We start from the raw sequence: 20366 nt of genomic DNA, 5'->3' as shown, positions 1-20366 counted from the left end.
TTAACGCTAAATTTAAGTCAGACCAGAAAAACAGACTATCTATTAGCCAAATGTGTCTTTTGATGGTAAACCTATTGACTTGGAAATTTTAAAAGAGCCTTGAACTACAGCAACGTGCCTCATTTTTGCTTTGGTTTGTGTGGTACCTTTCAAGTGATACAACTTTTTTTTTAAAGAAGGCTCATTAAATCATTATGAAATATAATTACACAGTACCAAAAAGCTCTTTACCCACCATAAGGTATCCACAGTGGTGTTAAATATTTTATCTGATTGTCAGCTTACTATAAAAAGATTTTAACCTTTAACTGATCTATCCTCACATTTGATTGTTATCAATCTGGTACATCACAAGGAGCCAGGGTTTCCCTGTGCATTGCTTTCCTTTCTAAGCAACGTGACTCAGACTCCACCTTAGCTCCTCTGCTGTTTCCAGTGAAATGAATGTGTGAAACTATTCTAATATCCTCTGAAGTCAACAGCCAACACGGAGGAATATGAGCCTCATCACTTTAAGGCTTTAGCTCCAACATTTTTAGTGTTTTTTTTGTTCTAATTGGGCATTTTGGTTTACATCCTACTTTCTGACTGATGAATTTTTCGATTAATGCAACTCATTTTCAGCTTGGTATTTTGCCTAGTTCCCTTCAAATTGAAGCAATTATAGAAAAAAATTAAGTGCTCCAATAATTTTAAACCTCTCTACACTCTGCAATATTATCAGTGTACTTCACTTTTTTTTTAAAGGTGCAAGCTCTTCAGGAGTGCTTACTATTCAAGCATGCACAGTCTATGAACTGATGAAATATTATCAGACAATTTAAAATCTTTATGAGAGCTTTGGCTTTCCAACATTGAAAGCGAATGCTGTGCTAAACTCAGATGATGCTATGACATGGTATGCTCCAAACAAAAGAAATAACAAAATTATTTTCAAGGAAAGACAATCTCAGGCTTTATACATACAACAGCAGAAAGAACGGCCTCTTCACAACTGAAGGGTGAACTCTTTCTTCTCAGATCACGAGTCAGAGAACTTAGGCCAAAGTCCTGCCAGACATACGTGTAGATGGCTGCATGCAAAGCCTCATCGACTTTCATGCTGCTAAGAGAGTACCGGTGAAGGTCCTCCTCTTGCAAAACAATTTGCACGACTGGGGCTTTAATGAACACATATTTCACTTTGAAGAAAAATCCACCACAGGTAGACAGAAACACTCATCTGAGGGGCTGCAGAGGTTTGAAATGACTACCGTCTTTGCACTACAGCAGTCAGACTTCTGCCACTCTTCTTATGTCAGAAGTTCGTATGTATGATTAAATGAGCTCTGGAGCAGGAAGTTAGCTCATCTTACACACTTAAATGCTATCTTAAAGAGTCCACTTTTACAAATCTACTGCACTTAATCATAATTTCAGTGCTCTTTTCATGTAAGGTTTTCAGAGTAGATATAAAGGTGATAAACCTACACACAGAAACTTTATTATTTCTTTCTACTAGAAGAAGAAACTGAGGCAAAGAGAGTTTGTTTTGGCTAGTATTGTTAAAAGAATAAAACCCCAAGAAATATACAGAACATATATCAATGAAATCAGTGCTTTCAGTGCAAGGCTTGGCTTCTTCCCATATATTACACTGCATTTATAATTTCAAAAAATACTGTATTATGTATGATGGTACGTGACTACTGAAAAATAGGCTTACTGCATCCTCTAACCTATCTGTACTACGACTATCCCTCACATTTTTAAACCACTAAACTAAAAACAGTAACATAACTACAATATGACAGACTCCTGCCAGTGCCAAACATCTATTATTTCTCGCTTAAAGAGAGGGAAAAAAGCAACACGGGTTATCTTTTTTTCCTTTGTCCTGTTAAATACCACAAGAGCAGTTTGTAGGCTCAAGGGTAAGTTTTTGATTGCTCAACAAATACCATTACATTCCACACAGATTTCTCTTGATTGACCTAAAAAGCAATCCCCTGGAGATGCAGCAAAGGCTGATCGGCCTAATCAGTTTTTTGTCCCACATACCACAATTTTTCCCCACATACCACGAGAACACAACTCTATTGCAGCATGTGAGAATACGTACTGTCAGGCGGATGAAGTTTGCAGAGGTAACTTCTGACCCCACCTTCAGGCCATCTGCCTGAATATGAATTCTCCAAATTCAAATCCACCACCTACTGCCTAATCCAAAATCAGCACTTCAAGTGTTATACAAATTCTTTTTACCATGCATTTCAATAAATACTTAATGAATAACCTGCGACAGGGAAAGAAAAAAGGATGGCAAGAGAGGGAGAGAGGTTACTAATCAGCATTTACAGTGGCGTATTTTGTGTGTTCTCCCTGTATCCATTTTCAAACCTGTCCTCCCTTTCTTTGCTCTTTGGAGTCATCTTTCAACGTTGACCTTAGCAGAGTGAAAGAGATTAGCTTCAGTGCTAGGATAAGCAAGTCTCGGGTCTAAATAGCCCATCTACACACACATGTATTGGCCATTCATGTTAGTGAATGTCAGACATGGATCAAGGGAGAGTAGACATCCCAGTGGAAAGGTCTCACCATGGATCAGCCTGTCAAAAGGCAGTAGGAAAATATGTTTTCTTTCTACATCCCATGCCAAATTCATGAACTTAGGAGTGATGTCAGGCTTCAGGTGGACAACACACACTGGAATCCAAAGGGCCAAACTTTTCTTATTTGCAGCAAATCATGAACTTATCAGAAAAACTGCTCTGGATTTTCTTGTGTCGGAGAGGGTGGACTTCACTGATGATGTCCTCTGGGAAAGAAAGGTGCTCAAAGTAATAGCATCATACTAAAATTTAGTCAAATTTGTAACAGTAATTAGCAGCAGTCCCAAGCCCCACAGCTGCCCCCCAGAGCCTCTCTGACAGTTTTGTGGTTTCACAATCACAACTTGTCTTTCTTAAGTACTATTTTCTCCTTCTTGATCTATGTAACACCCACAAAAATATCAGGGAAAACAATGAAACTGACTGTACACTAGGGACGGGGTTATAAAAAAAGCACTTAACATCAGTCTCATTCTGCTCCCATTGACGTCAGCTATAAAATTCCCATTGCCTTCCTGGAAGCCAAGAGATGCCACTGCAGATCACTTTTGAAAATAGCAATCCAGGAACAGTCAAATGCAAAAAGATAGCAGACTCACAGATTTTTCTTTTCCTTCCTGTTGCTTCTAGTTATAGTTTTATTTAACTGTACCCCATCATCTGCATGCTATTTCAGGGAGGGGGTCCCCCGGACCAAATGGGAAGGTCAAGGCCCTTTGCAAGTATGCTTAAATTGATGCTGCCTCTCCAACCCAGCTTTCTCAATTAGCCTTCAACTGGAAGGGTGGGTGTTAGCCCTAAGCGTAATGGACCTACGCCAACCCACGAAGCTGGTGTCAGGGCCAGAGCTCTCTGCCTGGTACAGCCCACGCTGGAGTGCAGATGCAGTTGGGTGGGGAAGGAGCTGCAGTCTTGATATGGCAAAGTCTAGTCAATAATTACAGGTGGTGGTAAGAGGAACATAGTGACAGCCAAGTTTAAAACAGGAAAAAATAGTTCTTAACCACATGTGTAAAGTAGTGGCCCAAGGAGGTACTGAGCATTTTAATTAGTATCTTAGATAGAGGACTTCTTATTTATCCCTCCATCCCTCCCACAACCCCAAAGGCAGAGTGCTTTACAAATGAAGCTATTTCATAGCATTTTTTACTAGCTATCACATCCTCTTCATGAGTCCTCAGCTACCTCAGACAAATGGTAGCTCTAAGACACTAACAGTGTGAAAACATCATGACATATAGACACTTTAAACCTATAAAATAGCATTTTAAGAATGAAGGAAAAGGGGGGGTTACATTTTAAAATGCCACACTCGTGCCTTGACTGGACCTGATTATGAAGAGGAGGTAAAGATGATGAAGGAACGAATGCAAGAACCTCAAACAGGAGTGGAGTAGAGGAAATTAAGCCTGAAGCCTGGATCTCCTGAACCCCAGAGCTCTGCAGGACTTGAATCTAGCCAGGACCACAGAAGTGCTCAGTAATGAAAAAGAGAAAAAAGATTGCAAGCGCCAGTGTCAACGGAAGCTTTCTGAAATAAACAAGTCAAATTCCAAGTGTCAAAGCATCCATAGGTAATATTCATATGACTTTACTTGCATTGTTTAAACCACACACCTGCTTTTACAAGACCAAGATGCTTCTTTCCCTCCAGAAACACAATTCTTTGGGTCAAAGCAGCCAGGGCATGCCTGATTTTGGAAGCTATTTTCAGTATAATTAATAGCTGACATTAAGAACTGACATCTAAGTCAGCTGACTTTTTAATTTACTGTCACAAAGCTTACTTAGATGAGACAAATCTTTCTTCCTTAGTTCATGTGTATCCAATAATAAGAGAAGGCACAGACCTAGAATTCTCCATAATGTGGAGAGATCCCGCTGAAGCTGAGAGCAATGTAGAATGACACAGGCAGGACTGCAACTACTGTCGTGTACTAATCTCTGTAATTAGCTAACTGATCAGATCATCTTTCACATTGCCCTGCAGTTTCTCACGGGTTCTCTCTCATGCTCACAATATAATACAGATAAGAAAATCTTTGCTCATCTTTGGGAACATAAAGGACTAACTTTTACCCAGGCCAAATCTTTTCCCACATTGACAGCTCAAACTTGATTTATTCATCACTAGACCACTGAACTCCAAACCAAACGAAGGACTAAAAAAATCCTGTACTGAGTACTTTTGGGATACACTTCCCCTTCCCTTAAAAACAGGTAGAAGAGTGCTTGGAGAGATCACACATTATTTACATGCAGTATTATTTTATGGAGTTTTTCAAGGTGTTAATGGAAAGTTTTAATGAATGTTAATCATCTGTCATTTTCATTGGCAATCTCTGCTCTGCCATATGCTTAACTTTTACACCTGTACAGATTTTCCAACCAGTTCTTTTAAATTGTTTTACTTTTTCAGTGTAGTATTAGTATTAATATTTAGGAAACAAGCCAGCTGCAACCAAGACTGCAATTGTCTGCAGTTTACTTACTACATATAAATGCTAGTCCTGGTGAACTAGAGTAATACAGTATCACTGCACTAGCTGATACCCATGGACTGACACCCGTGAAGACCAAAGTACTACACAGCAGGGCAGGTACAGCTCTCATAACATCTGCATAAGCCTCCCAATATAGTCCCAATTTTTGTCCCTTGCCTTCCTCTTCACTCTCACTCTAGATCACCAGACAATCGATGCAAACTCCAGCGGTCCTGTTTCAGTTCTGTTCTTTTCAAATAATGTAGAGATTTGTTTCTGAAGGGATTGGACTGAGGAAGCACAAGCATGCAAGTTATGAGTTCTATTTTTGACTTGACTGCAAATATTCTGTGTGAACCAAGTCACCCTCAGCACACATGGCACACATTTAAAATGGACATACCTACTAGGCTTCTCAGCTTTTACACTTTTCAACAGGGCTCTTATCCCCTCTACTCATTAAAATAGTAGTCTGATCTTCAAGACAGGACTCTTGTACGTTTTAACCAGCAGTAATACAACAATAATACTCATCATTGAGATTTAGCATTAAAATAACACAGAGATGAATGAAGGTAGCTCTAAACTCTTGTCTTTGCTTTTTCATCTGTCACTACAAAACAGTCTCAGTGCTAAGACAAATCAGTAAGATCAGAGCAGTGCCACTCTTGCAAAACTGGCAAAAAGTGAGACAACAGTAAAAAGCAAGTTTAGGTTTTTAAACTCGCGAACAAGTAACAGGCAGGCTACTGTACATCTTGCTAATTGGGCTGAGGATGAGACGCAGCAGAGGTGAAAGAACAGCCTGGCAAGGACAGCAAGGCCCAACATGACTTCAACCTTTACTAGCAATCACCAGAAAAGGTGGGGGGCACTTTTGGTGTTATTCCTAGGAGAAATTTGTATGCGCACAGAAAATGTTACAGCAAAACAGCAGAGAAAACTAATTCTGAATAAACTCATATCAGAGACCTGAGTATTTTAGATAGGTAACAAAATCCAGAATATAGATGATGCCTTGTCCATACTGGGAGGTGATGAGTCCTGCTGGCTAAGCATGGCTGATTTCTGTGGCTCTTGTAAGGAAGGAGACAGGGAAGTAGGAGAGAAGGGTCTGCTCCCTGCCCTCCTGATGATACAAGCAACAAAGCAAAGACCAGTGGAAGCAGCCAGATTTAGAGCACTGATGAAGAATACTCCTTTCAAAGGCACAGGTCTTCAGAGTCTGTCAAAGCGGCTAAGCAATGCCCAGTACAGAAATCTGTGCAAATTTGCACCTCTCCTTCAATTAAGTTTTGGGGAAAATTATTCTTCTGATAATTTTACCTATGCAGAAAGAACAATCTGATGGTGTTATCTTCACTAAATGCAGTTCATTGTTCTCAGTACCCCTCCGCTCCCAACTCTACTGTATGGAGAAGAGGGATATGAGAGGCACAGTCTCACTTTTTTTCTTTGGATATTATGCACCCCATGAAGCACCAGAAGGTGAAAGATCTTCTGGGTGGGAGGAACACACAACATGAGAGTCTTTGTGGCCCCTTTTAATCGTGTACTCCAGGAAGTTCCAGTGTTGCAAATACCTATGAACTTTTTCTATTGTCTTATACCTGGTGCTTTCCTTAAAAACTCAACACTTGTCATCATATGAAAATATCAACTTCTTTTTTTAAAGCACTGAATTTTACTGTTTCAAAATTAAAGACCCTGAATTATAACGGCTGAGAACCAGGGCTAATAAAAAGGAAATCAGAATCTATTACTTTTAAAGCCCCATGATGCATGAGGGTTCTGACAGTAGACTTTTTAACACTGTGGATGGACAGAAATACTATGCAGATGATTTTGGACAAAGGACAGAGAGAACACCAAGAGAACAAAGTGTACAACAGTATCAGCTAACTGGAAAGTCTGGCTTTCCTCTGATGAACAGAGTCAGAAGTAAAATCCCACAACCTTTCCATCTGTAAAACAGAATAACAATACAGTAGGCAACCCAGCAAAACTCTTTAAAATCTATCCATTCAAACCACTGCTTCTATAGTATGTTTATTAATAATGGTAACACAGTACCTGAGGAGTCTTGAATTGAAACCTGGTATAGAGGTACTCTTTTAGGCCAGATACTACCATGGAGGTACAGAGATTAGTACAACAAAAGAAAACTCTCTTTCTCTTACCATCCCTTGTGAGTCCATCTAATGTACAACACTCATTTTCTATGTACCCTAGTTCCTACTTAAACAGCTGTTCAGTGAAGAAAGACTGTTTAAAATCATTTAGAAAGATAAAGCTACCTATTGCAAATATTAAATAAAACTGCTAGGAATTTCCTAGAAAATTCGCTAAACAGTAGGAAGCAAGTTCTTTATTTTCCACATCATAAGCCTAATAACACTAACAAAAACCATGCTCATTGCACTCCTGTATATTTTACAATATGAATTTAGATTGCTGAAAAGAAAATCAGATGGAGCAGAACTGCCAAGTGCTCTGGAGATCCAGGTGTCGTACACACAGTGCTGGGCCCTGAACTGGATGGACTAAAGGGCATGTTCTACTCACTTTCCAGAAGCAGCTTCCAGAGTACCAAAAGTGGAAATTAATTTGCCCAAATGTAAATGGTATTCATGAGAATAAAAGAAAATCTCTGAAGTTAGGCTTATATATAGCATATTCATGAATCTGAAAGGAGTATTTTGACATCTGGGTTTTTTGAGCATTGTTTATGTTCCTGTTCCATTGATTTGCAATGGGAAAAAATACATTCTCACTGGTCCCAGATGCTGATGTCCAACTAGTAAGGTGACCAACAATGTAAGTGCTGTAAGCATGTGGCAGAGACCAAGCTAATAATCTTCAGTGCATGTATTAGTTTGGGTTTTATGCTGGAACTTTCAGGGTACAGCAAGCAGGAAAGGGTACAGCAGAGAAGTGCCAGGGCTGCAACAAGAGCTGCAAGGAGAGGAAATAGGAGAGGACAAGGAAGGAAAGCTCAGGATTCAAGGGAGATAACAAGAAAAACTTCAGCACAGAGCTGAGGGGAAACCTGGATCTCAGCCTCATACCTGCTGTCTTTCTTTCCTGTCCCCTGTCCCATGTATGCAACAGTAACACAAGCGACTAAGACAGAAAGGTAGCTTTGCTCCACTGGACATAAAAGCCACCATGCGACACAGCTGATAAGGTTTGCTCTCAAAGCCAATACTCCCTCTACAATGATTACTCTTACTTTACATTACTACACTCTACATATACTATTACTACACTACACATAGATGAGGACTCCACTGCACTACATCTTATGAAAAGAAAAAAGAAATATTTTGCTTCTATGCATCAGACTTAAACATCACGAACTGTCAATTGCTGTGTAAGCAAAAGGAACAAGTAACAGCAATGGCATGCTGCAAAATACATGTATTTACAAATTTACAATTCTAAATTCACTTGTGAAAAATTCTCATGAAAAACTGGTCATCTCTTTTGAACAGAAAGGCAATAAAATGTTTATATTCTAGATGTTACTCTACTGAGAGCTTGACAGTTAGTTTTGGACCAAAGAATAGCATGTTTCCACTCTGCTTGGGCCACAGCAAAATCCTTCCTAACTATTGTATCTTCAGGGCACGTATGTCTGAATGTTGCCTGAAGTTAAACTTGAAGAACTAGTGGAAAAAAGTAAATATAAATAATCCTTAGGATTTTGAGCTCATTTTATACCAACTATTTGCCACCTGACAGCGCTTTGCCAAAACATTCTCCTGTGGTAAGCCTATGATGGGAAAAACATTTCAATCTTACGTGCTATCAAGACTTTCTTTTTGTTTTAAGTATTTTGATAATCATTGACTTTTAATTAAGTATTACAACACTTGCAAAAAACTTGACATAGTAAGTCACTTGATATCCTTCATGTATATTGCATATATTTAGGCTCAAGGAACCACTGCTGCCCACTGTGAGCCACGCTCCTGAGACAAGGACATCACCATACTAACAGGTTTTTTGTAACCAGTACAACCTTGTAGTGCTTCCCTGAACATGGAAACGGATGAAAGCCCGACATTCCCTACGTCTTCCTGAAGATATACGGGGGCTGCTTCACAAAGGAAATGGATCTGCAAAAGACGCCACAAGATCCTGGATTTTGCCTGTCTGGTGTTTTTATGTGCAGGGACTGGCAACTAGAAATATTTTTATGGTCCCCCAATTGGAAGACACTTCATAAAAATGATCCCTTAACAGATTCTGCCCAAGGAAGATAATCCTCATGCCTCCCTGACTTCACTCTACTGCAATCTGGCCTCAAATGAAATCCTGTTTTCTCACAAGAGCAGTATTTTCCACAGGAGTATTCTCTACTGGCAGTGGCAGGGTGCTGAAGGAGCAAATCTAAGTAGACAGCTACTATAGAGGATTTTAAGGAGCACCATTTCCCATGGGGAAACTAAGGCAGAGGTGTGCCAAGGAATATGTCTGGGCCACTCTGTGGCTCGGCGGCAAAGCTGAGATCAGACCAATCACCACGATGTAATGGCAACTGAGGAAAAGAGAAAACAGAGAAGCTTCAATGCTTCAGATGACAGGAAGAGAATTGATTTTCTGATGTGGTGTTTTGTTGACTCTTTCGTCTTGTCATGTACAGCAGAAATAATGTTCATAGGATTAAACTCACAGCAAATGACTCTTATGATTATGAAGCACCTCAGCTTCAATTCGATGCTTCATCACCTGCCAACCTTCGACATCAAAAATGATTTTTGTGTGTATTTGAAACAAAAAATTTACAAAATATCAGCCTAGAATTTAAAACACTTCTTAAACATGTTAGAAAAGCAAATCTAAAATGTCACTGAAGCTAGAAAGAAGAAAAAGCCTGTCCATTGCTCTTATGTAATACTTAATTTTCATCAGGGTCCTTACTATGCATTAGTTTTTATGGAGCAACAAAACACAACTGTATGCTATTGTTTAAACACATTTCCCACATAAGCCAGAACAGTAAAGGCTGGAAATACATGTAAAGGATAATACACAAAATGTAGCTAAATGTATTCTATATTATGGATCCATAATACAGAATGCAAATGATTCTGACTAAGCATTCACAGGAGACAGTCTTTAGGGTGCATGCTGTGAATGTATATTATGAATAATGCATAAAACTTGGCTAAATCTTAATGAGTCCATTGACATCCTATGGGGTCCACAGGAGCCTCAGATCCCAAAGCATGTCAGTGGCATATTACTCTCCTCCCCCACTTCATTTAAAATAATAGTTTCTTAAAACAAAGGAAATTAAAGCACAAAAGAAGAAACTCTTAGCTCTAATTTAACTCCCTTATGACAGCAAATGAAGAGACAGTCACAAACTCTGACTTCCTTTACCCCATTTTGCCTAGATGTTCCACATTAAACCAGGGCACTGTATGGCATTTCTGTAGGGCTGCATCAGGTGTGGGACACGAGTTACTACTCCTTCCTAAATCAATATACTAAAGGGCTTTTCCACATGCAGAGGAAACAGCGTAAGAGGTGACAAGCATCCCTATTACACTTTGTCTCCATTCTCCTTCCCTAATTCCCAGATTCTTTAAGTGCAATAATTAATGTATAAGGAGACAGCAGAACATATGGAAAAAAAGACATATAGTTTACTAGTTAGTCAGAGCCGCTCCAAAGAAGTAAGTTCACACGCTAAAGGACACTAGCAATGGGTGCAGTCATGAGAACAAAGAATCTGACCAAACAGAAGCACCTGGTATTTACAGCTTGTAAGTACAAAAACACAGTAAGAAAAAAATTTCCACCTCCTGAGTGAAACTGTAAGGTTGTACCATTCTATCTGAGTGTACAAGTATACCATATTCACTAGGAAAAAAAAAGTGTTGGCATCGAGCCCCAGCTCCACTTAGAAGTGTGAAGATAGTTTTTGTGTGTCATGCGCTTGGAAATAAATTAGTAGGTTTTTCCTATAGTATAAATACGAAGAAAAATAACTGATTAAGTTCTTGTTTATTTAGGGTTATAAGTCTTCAAAACCGTACAAATGGTAATTAATTAATTCTTGCAACACCCATGTGCGATGGTTAAGTCTGTACATCCTTAAACACAAGAAAACTGAGGAACGAAAGGTCAAGAGAATTACCCAGCATGCCACAGCACTTCAGCGGCAGAGCGGGGCCACAGCTCACGCTCTCCACGCTCTCTGCCACACACTCATCCACTACACTCGGGATGGCGAATGCCAGCCTGCTTAAGGACCACTTTTATGCTCAGCCAGACGACTGTGGGTCAAAGCCAATACAACCCTACATGCGGAGGGCTGAAACCAGCTGAATAAATCCCACCAGACCTGACCTGGCTCTGCGCTCTCTATTCCCACAGCACGTAAGCCAGTACACACACGCACGCATCCCCCCAAGCACGCTCACCGTATGTCCAACGGGGATGGCCGACTGACTGCCAGCACGCCGAGGCAGACCTGCATCAGGGACGGGGCAGGACTCTTGTCCTCTCCCCACCAGACCCCACCGCTGCGCCACTAGACCTCGCGTGTCGAACACCGTGCCTACGCTCACTGGAGCTGGCAGACCAGCCGAGCGCTTTTCACCCCATCCACACTTCGGCACCTGAACCTGCCAGACTAGAGCAACGCGGGACCCCGGGAACCCCTTCTTTCCGAAGACCGAGCAAAGACAACGGCTTCCCCAAGAGGAACTGCCCTCCCACCCAAAGCAGGGGTTGGGGAGAGAGAGGAGGAGGGGGCACGTGCCCGCGGGCTGGGCAGGAGGCAGGCTGCGAGGCAAGAGCTCCTCCATCCCTGAGGGCATCTGCACCGGCAGAAGGAGGAGGACAGTTTGGGGACAAATTCGATACAACCAAGTGTTGCACAAAAGAGCAGGAAGAAATAGCAACTGCCAGGAAATCCAGAAACACAAGTATTTTTTAGGTTTTACTAAAATCTTCCTTCTCCTCCCACATATGCTTCCAATGGAAAATCAATACTGGGTGGAAGAAACTATCTGGGTGTTCAGTAAGCATTTCTGATCTCAAAAAAAATTTCTTTTTTAAAATCAAGCTTTTTTTTTCCTTGTTTCTACTTCTTACAACAACAAAAAATCCAAACGTGATTTTTTGCATGTGAAAACATTCAACAACCAGATCCTTAAGGAAAACAACTGATGAAAACAGTTCAACTGGATCTACAGCAGAACCAGGCATGAAACGTACACAGAGAGAGAAGGGACACACGCTGATCTTTGAGCACAGCTGTCTGTGTCTTTAAGCATGAATATATAATTTCATTTTACTCCAATATTCTTTTCTTTTAATGACAGGTGAAATTTTTGTGCAGTTACAAAATTAATTCTTCTTTTTCTTGTTGATATGTAAATTTGCCCCATATATGAAAACACGTGTATTTAAACACACACACACACACACACACACACACACATATATATATATTCTAACCAAGAGCAAAGGCCAGGCTTTCACAGGAACAATACTGTCAAACTATTTTACCTTTGCAACCCACCCTGCTACTATTTATACATACTGCTACAGATAGCAGCAATTGTTTCCTTGCCTCCTCACCCCTCCCGGACACCATGAGAATAACAGAGAACTAAGTCTCTCGGTAGCACTTTCCTTCTCAGCAGGAAGCTCAAGCGTTTGTGATATCCATTTTGATACAAAACCTAAATTAGGCCTCTGGAAATAGGTAATGCATAAAAAGAAGCATTTTTGTGCCACAAGATTATTATTATAGGTTACTGTTAACCCTTGGGAAATGGAGGTGAGTCCTGCAGCTCCCCACTGGGTTGAATATTTGCTGAGAAATCACAGGCACTACCTAAGCAGATATTTCAGGTGTGCTTCATGATAAAGAGAACGATCCTGTTGACCCATCATATTCTGATAGCTAGTTTGAGTGCAAAAGCATCGCCAGTTAACCAAAAGGATCAGCAAAGTATGCACATGCTGCAACCCTCTTGCACTAAGAGAAGATTCAAGAGAGGCTTGATACAAGGACAACTGTGGAATTACTAATGCAGAGATCAAATAATCAGTACTATATTTGGGAACTACCCAAAACATTCTGCCTCTTAGCTCCCTAAAGTTCTTCCTTACTGCAAAGTTTCCACTGGGTCACATATTAGTAAAAAGCAATATATCGTTCAAAAAGGAAAAAAAATCCAAACCTTTAAACAATTTGTAGTTTCAAATCACTGCAGATGAAAGTATCAGGGCTGGAAATCTGTGTGACTTATCCCAGCTTTACAACAGTGAATCATAAAGTTATACAAATCATAAATGAACTTTTTTTCTTCAGAACCACCATCATCCCTGAAGTCAGGATAACTGGTCCATATTCAGACTCAGAGAACCACACTACCTTGCACTAAAGCTACACCACCCCCTGTTGTGATACGAGTTGGCCCAGCATTACTCATTGCTTGACTTACTTCTTTAGCAAAACGAGCCATACCGCAAATTCAATCTGTTATCTGCCTACACGATTTAATTCAAGTTCAGCTTATCCTAAGCACTTCTTTTTCCTTCAAACATGCAGACTTCAAAGGGCTATAAACTGTGATCTTAAATGCAAAAGCAACTGCATGTCAGTAAGTTTTCCCTAAATTTAAATAAATATTTTAGTAAACTATGGTCGCTACTTGTTAAGCCTGAGAAAAATGGAGCCTTGCCGTAACCTGGAGGACAAATTGGATGTCAGAGCTTCACACATCCTCCCATTCAAATCCCCATGCGTTGTGTACCTGTGGGAATACAAAGGAGAAGCATTCCAGTAACCCTGTGTACTAGCAAGGCAGACGGAGGTTCTCCTAGTAAATTTAAGCCTTATAGCTCCTTCACTCAAAAAGCCACATACTTAGCAATTACTACACATCAAAGGGGAAGTCCCATGGAATAGGTATTACTTCACAGACCAGTCTGACTATTGTAGCGATGACCAGAGCACAAGTCTTTGCACCCATATGTGGGCAGCCATTCCCACAAACATCCTTCTATCAACAGTACAGTCCACATGAGCTACAAACTCACTAGCAAGAATAAGGAGCTTTCCGTTTGGCCTAGAGATTTTCCTACAGCCATGCAGAGGCATGGGGAAGAAAAGAAGCCAGAAGTCCTAGCTGCTACTTTTCCACTCCAGCCATTAGGTTTGGCATTGCTTTTCCTAGACAGTCCTCTTTGTTTTAGCAGTTCTGACATCTGCGCATTGCATTTGCCCTGTTGTGCAAGCATGGCTATTTCCTAAGAGATAAACAGAGATCACCAAGCTCACAATGCCTGACACAGAGTTCAGATTCAAGCCTCCCTAGGTTGCCTAGACCCTGTCCTTTTCACTTGCAAATGTAAAGGGAACTCTGCAATATCCGAAGGGAAAAAGGAGGAAATCGTCTTAATAAAGGAATGGGAATGAGAAGTCTCCCTCACTCTCGCAAGTGTTGTTTTTTTAAAACAGCTATTTGAATCATCCCTGCATATAGACAGTCCCACTTCTTCAGCAATGGAAAAGCAATACAAGCTTTTTGTCATTTGATCCCCCAAACATTCTGTAATTTAATGTGAGCAGGCTCCTCACTGGGCTCTCAGACAAAAGTTTGCCCACATGCCTTTTAAAGTACGTACCTGATTCTGCCTTTGTCTGCTAAGTTCCTTTTGCAGCTGCATTCCCACGAAAATGTTTCTATACCCACTTTCCCCTGTTGTTTCTATAGTCTGCTCAGAGGTGGATTCATTGCTGGGTTTCGGCAGTTACATTTCTTCCTCAATTGATGCTTCTTTTTATTTATTCTGAAGTTTCCAATGTAAAACAAACAGGAATACCACCTTTCTAAAATTACTACTATCCCACTGTCCTCCAATGTAACATTAACAGGAGGCAATATTCTCCAAAGCTATGAAGCATATACTGCCCTAAATTACATTGCAGTTGCTGCCCTGAGCTTGCACATCTTTGAACAGGAAGGCTCCCAGGGATCTCTCTCTCCGTTCTGACTGCATTTACTGCTTTAAAATATTTTTAACCCAGACACTCAAGTGCCAGCCTAGCAGCCCTTCATGCTAATCCTAGCCTGGGTGGCTGTTCTTAAGGGAAAGCATTCAAAAATCGTAGCAGTGCATCAACTTTGACCCTTTTCACTTAAAACATGAGACTTTTTTTTTTTTTTAAGGGAAAAAAAAATGAGATTCCAGAGGGAATCACTGAACTCTGACCTGCTTAAAATTAGTTTTGTTTTAGTGCCTGCGTGGTGACTCAACAGGCCAATTTTCCAGACACTTAAGACTTCTCTGCTCCTGAAGATTCCAGTTCAAGTCCTGGACTCACTGCCTGGGGTCGGATCAGAACACTTTGTTCCATGGCTTCAAGCAGCGAATTCCCAGATCGCCGTACCCTTGCCAGATGCTGGCATGCTTGGTAATAAGGAGGGCTGTAACCAAGTTAATTATATTTTTTTTTTTTTTAAATCTGTGAAGAGCTTTGCTTGCAATACATATGTTAGACCAAAAGAATTTCCCTTCAAAATTCAGCAGTCGAGAAATGTTTATATGGCTCTGATAAACATTTCACGATAAGCTGGATTCTTTCGGCGGGGAGGGGGAAGATGTGTACTTTGGTCTTAACAGTGCAGCAAATAATTCTCAAATAGGGTCTGGCTGAGTGTATCCGTCTCACTGGGAGTAACTGATTTGATTTTTTTTAATCTGTCACAGGCATTACGAACACTAAATGAGTCACCATAGACTCCTATGCTGCAAAAAATAGCATCAAAACGCTTCATTTGCTCTTCAACAGGACTTCAAGTGCAATGCCTGGTATCAAAAAGCCTTGTCAGTTAACAAATAAAAAAATCCCAGGAAATGAAACCCCAACACAGTCTCAGACCAAATTATTTCCTGCAGAAGGTTAGCACTACCCAGCAGAGCAAACCTCATCTAGGAGTAATAATTTTCCTCAATCTCAACAGAATTATTCTGTTTAATCTTATCATTAATGCTATTGTGTATACTTCGTATATTTCATCAAAGGTTCTCAAATGATTTGACAAACAGCCTCAGAAATCTCCTGTAAAGTGAGGGAGTACTATTATCTCCATTTATAAGTAGTGAGGAATTAAAGCAAAAAAGATGCTAAGAAACTTTGGCCACGAGGCAATAAAGAGCCAGACCCAGAAACAGAACCTAGGTACTGGTCCATATTAAATGGCATCTGTTACATTTCCATCCCTGTTTCACAGCAATTATGGAAAGAAAAGCTATGCCAACGTCTGTAATCACTTATTTGACAGCTGCTAACCCAATGAACACAAAGGCAATTTATACACAGTGCCCTAATCTTCCTGAATTTGATCATGTATGAACACAGCACTAGTACTTGTTCCAGTATAATTCTGGGTTTTTCTTAGAAAGAATGTAGCTTTCTTCCTTTTTCAGAAAGAAAACGGGCCACTAAAAGACAGAGTTTTAACACACAGTCATCAATATGCTGTTCTCACAAATACAAAAAATGTAGAACAGTAATAACACAAACAATGATGCACACTGTTTTGTGTCAACAAAATTACTCTCTTCTGCCCAGAAAGCCCTCCTTCAACTATACAAGAAACCTCCCAAGACAGACAGGCCTGGCCTTACACCCTAAGAGACACTGGTCAGGACAACCAAAGGGAAAGGAAACTCTGTGACAAAAGAAAATGACACTGTTTCATTAGCATCCTCCAGATATTTAATCTTAAGATCTGCATGCCTGTGGTGATTATAACTGCCATAGCACCTTGAAAATATCCAGCTCAGTTAAAAGTTATGAGCCTGCTTCACTAGAAGCCAACCCACTGAGCCATACTAAACAGTAGTGTCTAATATAAAGACGTAACTAGTGCGTGGTGCTCCATGGTAGATGGCTGACAGCGTGGTTTCTCTGGCTGAGCACACCTACCAAAGAACAATCAGAGCATCTCCACCATTGAGCCTGAACACAAGTACGCTGCCACGAATTACCACCATGCCTCCTCAGAGGAGAACTGTCACTGGATTGAAACAATGTGAGCTAACTAGGTTATTCATCACCTGCAAAAAATGATGCTGCTCAGAGCTTTTTGGATACAATGGTGAAGGTGAAGAAGGCTTTCTTCACCGCCTACACAGCCTGGGCTCAACTCTGCAAAACAAATGTGAGTCGCAGTCAGACTCGATGTCAGACTTTTGCCAGCTGAGCTCCCTCTCACTTCCTCAGTTTCAGGTCATCTGAATACCCTGACAACCTGTGAGGATAAATCAAGCACAGAAGGTGTTTAGGAACTAAACATACACGTCAGGTGCTTCTATAAAACCTACACGAAGTTATATCAAAGTATCCCAAATTCCAAATCCTTAACAAATGTATCACACATTTTGGCAAGGGTGGGCAGTGACTTAAAATACAGCCGTACTGGTTATAAAAAATAAAAGGAGATGGAGTAAATCTGGGAGGAAAGCAGGAGAGAATGCACACGCTGACATTTTTTCCTCTGGAGGACAGATCACTTGCATGAAGCTTCCCCTCACTGGGATCTGCTCTTTGAGTAGCTCTAATCTTAAAGCACATTAACCAACGCATTAATACCCGCCATCACTGATGTCTTGATCTCCAGGCCAGAAAGGACCGGCCGGTCAGGCCTCCTGCCTGACGCAAGAACCTCACCCAGTAATTCCCACAACGTGCCTGTAACTTCTGGTATAGCACAGATTGATGGCCAGAGACCACACGCAGCCCCTGCAGGAATACGGGCCCTGGTCCTCACCCGGCGTCAAGAGCATTTATAACCGAATACGTTTTCACTTCCAGCCTGCCCATCTTCTCTCAGCCACACCAGCTCAGGACAGACATGCCAGCAGCCCGGTGAAGAGACCCACGGCCATAAACCATTCCCACTGATGACACCTGGCTCTGTGGCCACATACCTCGCAGCGTACGTTCCATGAAAACTGTTCACGTTACTGATTGTTTTTTAAGAAATTATTTACACTGGCTCTTTGATCTTTCTCCACACTAGCAAAAATAAAGCTCCAATTCAGCAAAGGGCTTAAAGCATTTGCCAAATTTTAAGCGCTGAAGGAGGCCCGCTGGCTACGGTGGGACTAAAGTGCTTAAAGTAACCACGTCAGGGCCAAAATCCCTGCACAGCCATTCAAAATGCATCCAAGGCTTGCGCTTTGCTTCTGGAAACTTTATTCTCACTTTACATATAGTCAAAACCTGACAAGAGCTCACTGTCGGATTATGCAGGAAATCTGCAAGTTTCACCAAGGTGTGATCTTATGCTTTTTCACACATTATTGTATCATGCCGCGCCAGAACACTAACGTATGCACAGTTCTAAAATAGCTTGCATTATTACAGCCCAGCACGGAGAATGGCACTGAAAAGCCAACACGCAGATCTCCAGAGATTTGCTCCTCAGTCACTTGCAAACTGATAAGGGGTCACAATTCCTTTCTTACCAAGGGGAAAAAAAAAATTAAAAAAGAAGAAACAAAACAAACCAGACTTGGCATTCGAAAACCTTTTTCCCTGTTTCTCTCTCTTTTAAATGAAACTGTCAATTGTCAGATTTGTCTTTGGTCATGTCAGGGTGGGAGAATGGGATTTAATAACATTTAACTGACTTGCTATCAAGAAGGAGACATATTTTCTTCTCTAAAATTTGAAACCGACACTTTCTTTCTTTTTTTTTTCTGTTGGCCTACTTTCTTTTAAGTTGCTTTTCAATTATTTATGAAAATGCAATAATGCATTACTTTGCTGTGCAAATGTTTAGAAGAAGGAGATAGTGTCTTTCAAGTGAAAAAAACCCATACACGGTTATATAGGGGTTTATTTAAAAGCGCGTTGCAGGTGACACTTTATAAAAACCAATATACTTCCATTTGCCCCCACACACACATCCCCATTTTCTTTAAACTGTGTGTTTGAGTCAATAAAAAGAAGTCCACAGCTCCACAGAAACACCCCACTCGTTGCTCTCCAAAGCTGGAGCTGTAACAAACAAAAGCTTTACAGGGGAAACTGTACAAGAGGCTGAACAAAACCTAGTAAGACACCGAAAAGACTCCACACTTTCTGAACAGTAAAAAGATAGCAAAATCTTGTCCCACTAAATACAGGAAATATGGGAAATTCTCAACGTTTCACTCAGATTTTTTTAAAGGTTTGTTGTGGGTTTTTTTTGAAACAGCTGGATTTGGAAACAGCTGTGTTCCCAAGCCCATCAAACACCAGTGAACACGACTGCTGAACTTCTTTCCGCAATTTTGGAAATCCCAGGTGGATATACGCTCAAGTGGCTATAGCTTCTGAAGGCTCACCACCTCAGGATTTTAGCATCAACAGACTAAAACAAATAGCAAGGTCTGATGGCAGTGGGTACAAAACCAGGCCCATAACGCTTACCTCCCATGTCTTAAGTTCTACTGTCACACAGGCAACTTTGGCCTCGTGAGATGAGTCATCCCCATTACAGTCAATGGTGACACGGAAGTTCTTTCTCTGCAATACTTTCTGCAGGAGCCTCCCTCTCTCTTTTGACAGAGGGAGCCGTGAAGGATCAGCTTCACTAGGTTAAAGCTACCCTTTGTACGTGAACTATGAACAAAGATCCTATATATATTCACATTACTGACCTAGTATATCAAACCAGGAAAAAAGACCAGAAAGTATCATAAAATGGTCACAGATGTACTTAACAGCAACATAACACAAACCAAAATACAATGACAGAAAGACAACACACTAAAACAAACCAAAAGCTGCACAGATAGGTTTCGGCACCTCCATCCAAAGGTTTTCAAGCCTCAACTAGACAAAACCAGGGCTGACCTGATCTGCTGCTAGCGCTGGTCCTGCCCATGCAGATGGCCTCCTGAGGTCCAATTTGACAAACATCCCTGGTGCTATGAAAGAAAACAAAACTGTACAAGGACTTAAGATAAGCCAATCTCTGCTACTGTTAACCATTTAAAATGCCCTCAGTATCATTCCTTAAAACTGGAATCCCCGTAAATCCTGCAGTCTCTGGAGCTCCTGGAAGACACCTCTCACACTCACTTGTCACAGTCCCTGTAGGCTTTCAGAACAGACAATGCTTAACAACGCAGGTAACTTAGGAAACCAACTTTTTTCTTTTTTCCCTTCATTAGAGTGACTTAGGCACCTAAAGCACCCTGAAATCAACAGGATACTATCTGCACTACCTTCAAAAATGGGACTTGGGCTGCATTGAAA

At 40.8% G+C, this 20366-nt stretch overlaps 1 protein-coding gene across 4 annotated transcripts in view; it reads right to left on the bottom strand.

Annotated features, from left to right (window-relative positions):
• SOX5 (SRY-box transcription factor 5) overlaps positions 1 to 20366 on the bottom strand; it is a 649313-nt gene that overhangs the window by 620274 nt on the left and 8673 nt on the right. The window contains exon 1 of one of the 4 annotated variants that reach the window (XM_069806599.1): positions 14735 to 15120. The exons of the other annotated variants lie outside the window; for them this stretch is intronic. The gene's annotated coding sequence lies outside the window, so the exon portion shown is untranslated. Of the gene's footprint in view, positions 1 to 14734; positions 15121 to 20366 lie in introns of those variants that run through there. 4 annotated transcript variants of the gene reach the window in all.

This window comes from Haliaeetus albicilla, chromosome 19 (genome assembly GCF_947461875.1).
Source record: "Haliaeetus albicilla chromosome 19, bHalAlb1.1, whole genome shotgun sequence".
In the NCBI taxonomy this organism is placed as follows: domain Eukaryota; kingdom Metazoa; phylum Chordata; class Aves; order Accipitriformes; family Accipitridae; genus Haliaeetus; species Haliaeetus albicilla.
Note: the sequence above shows the minus strand (reverse complement) of the source record. Positions and strands in the feature narration are given on the sequence as shown.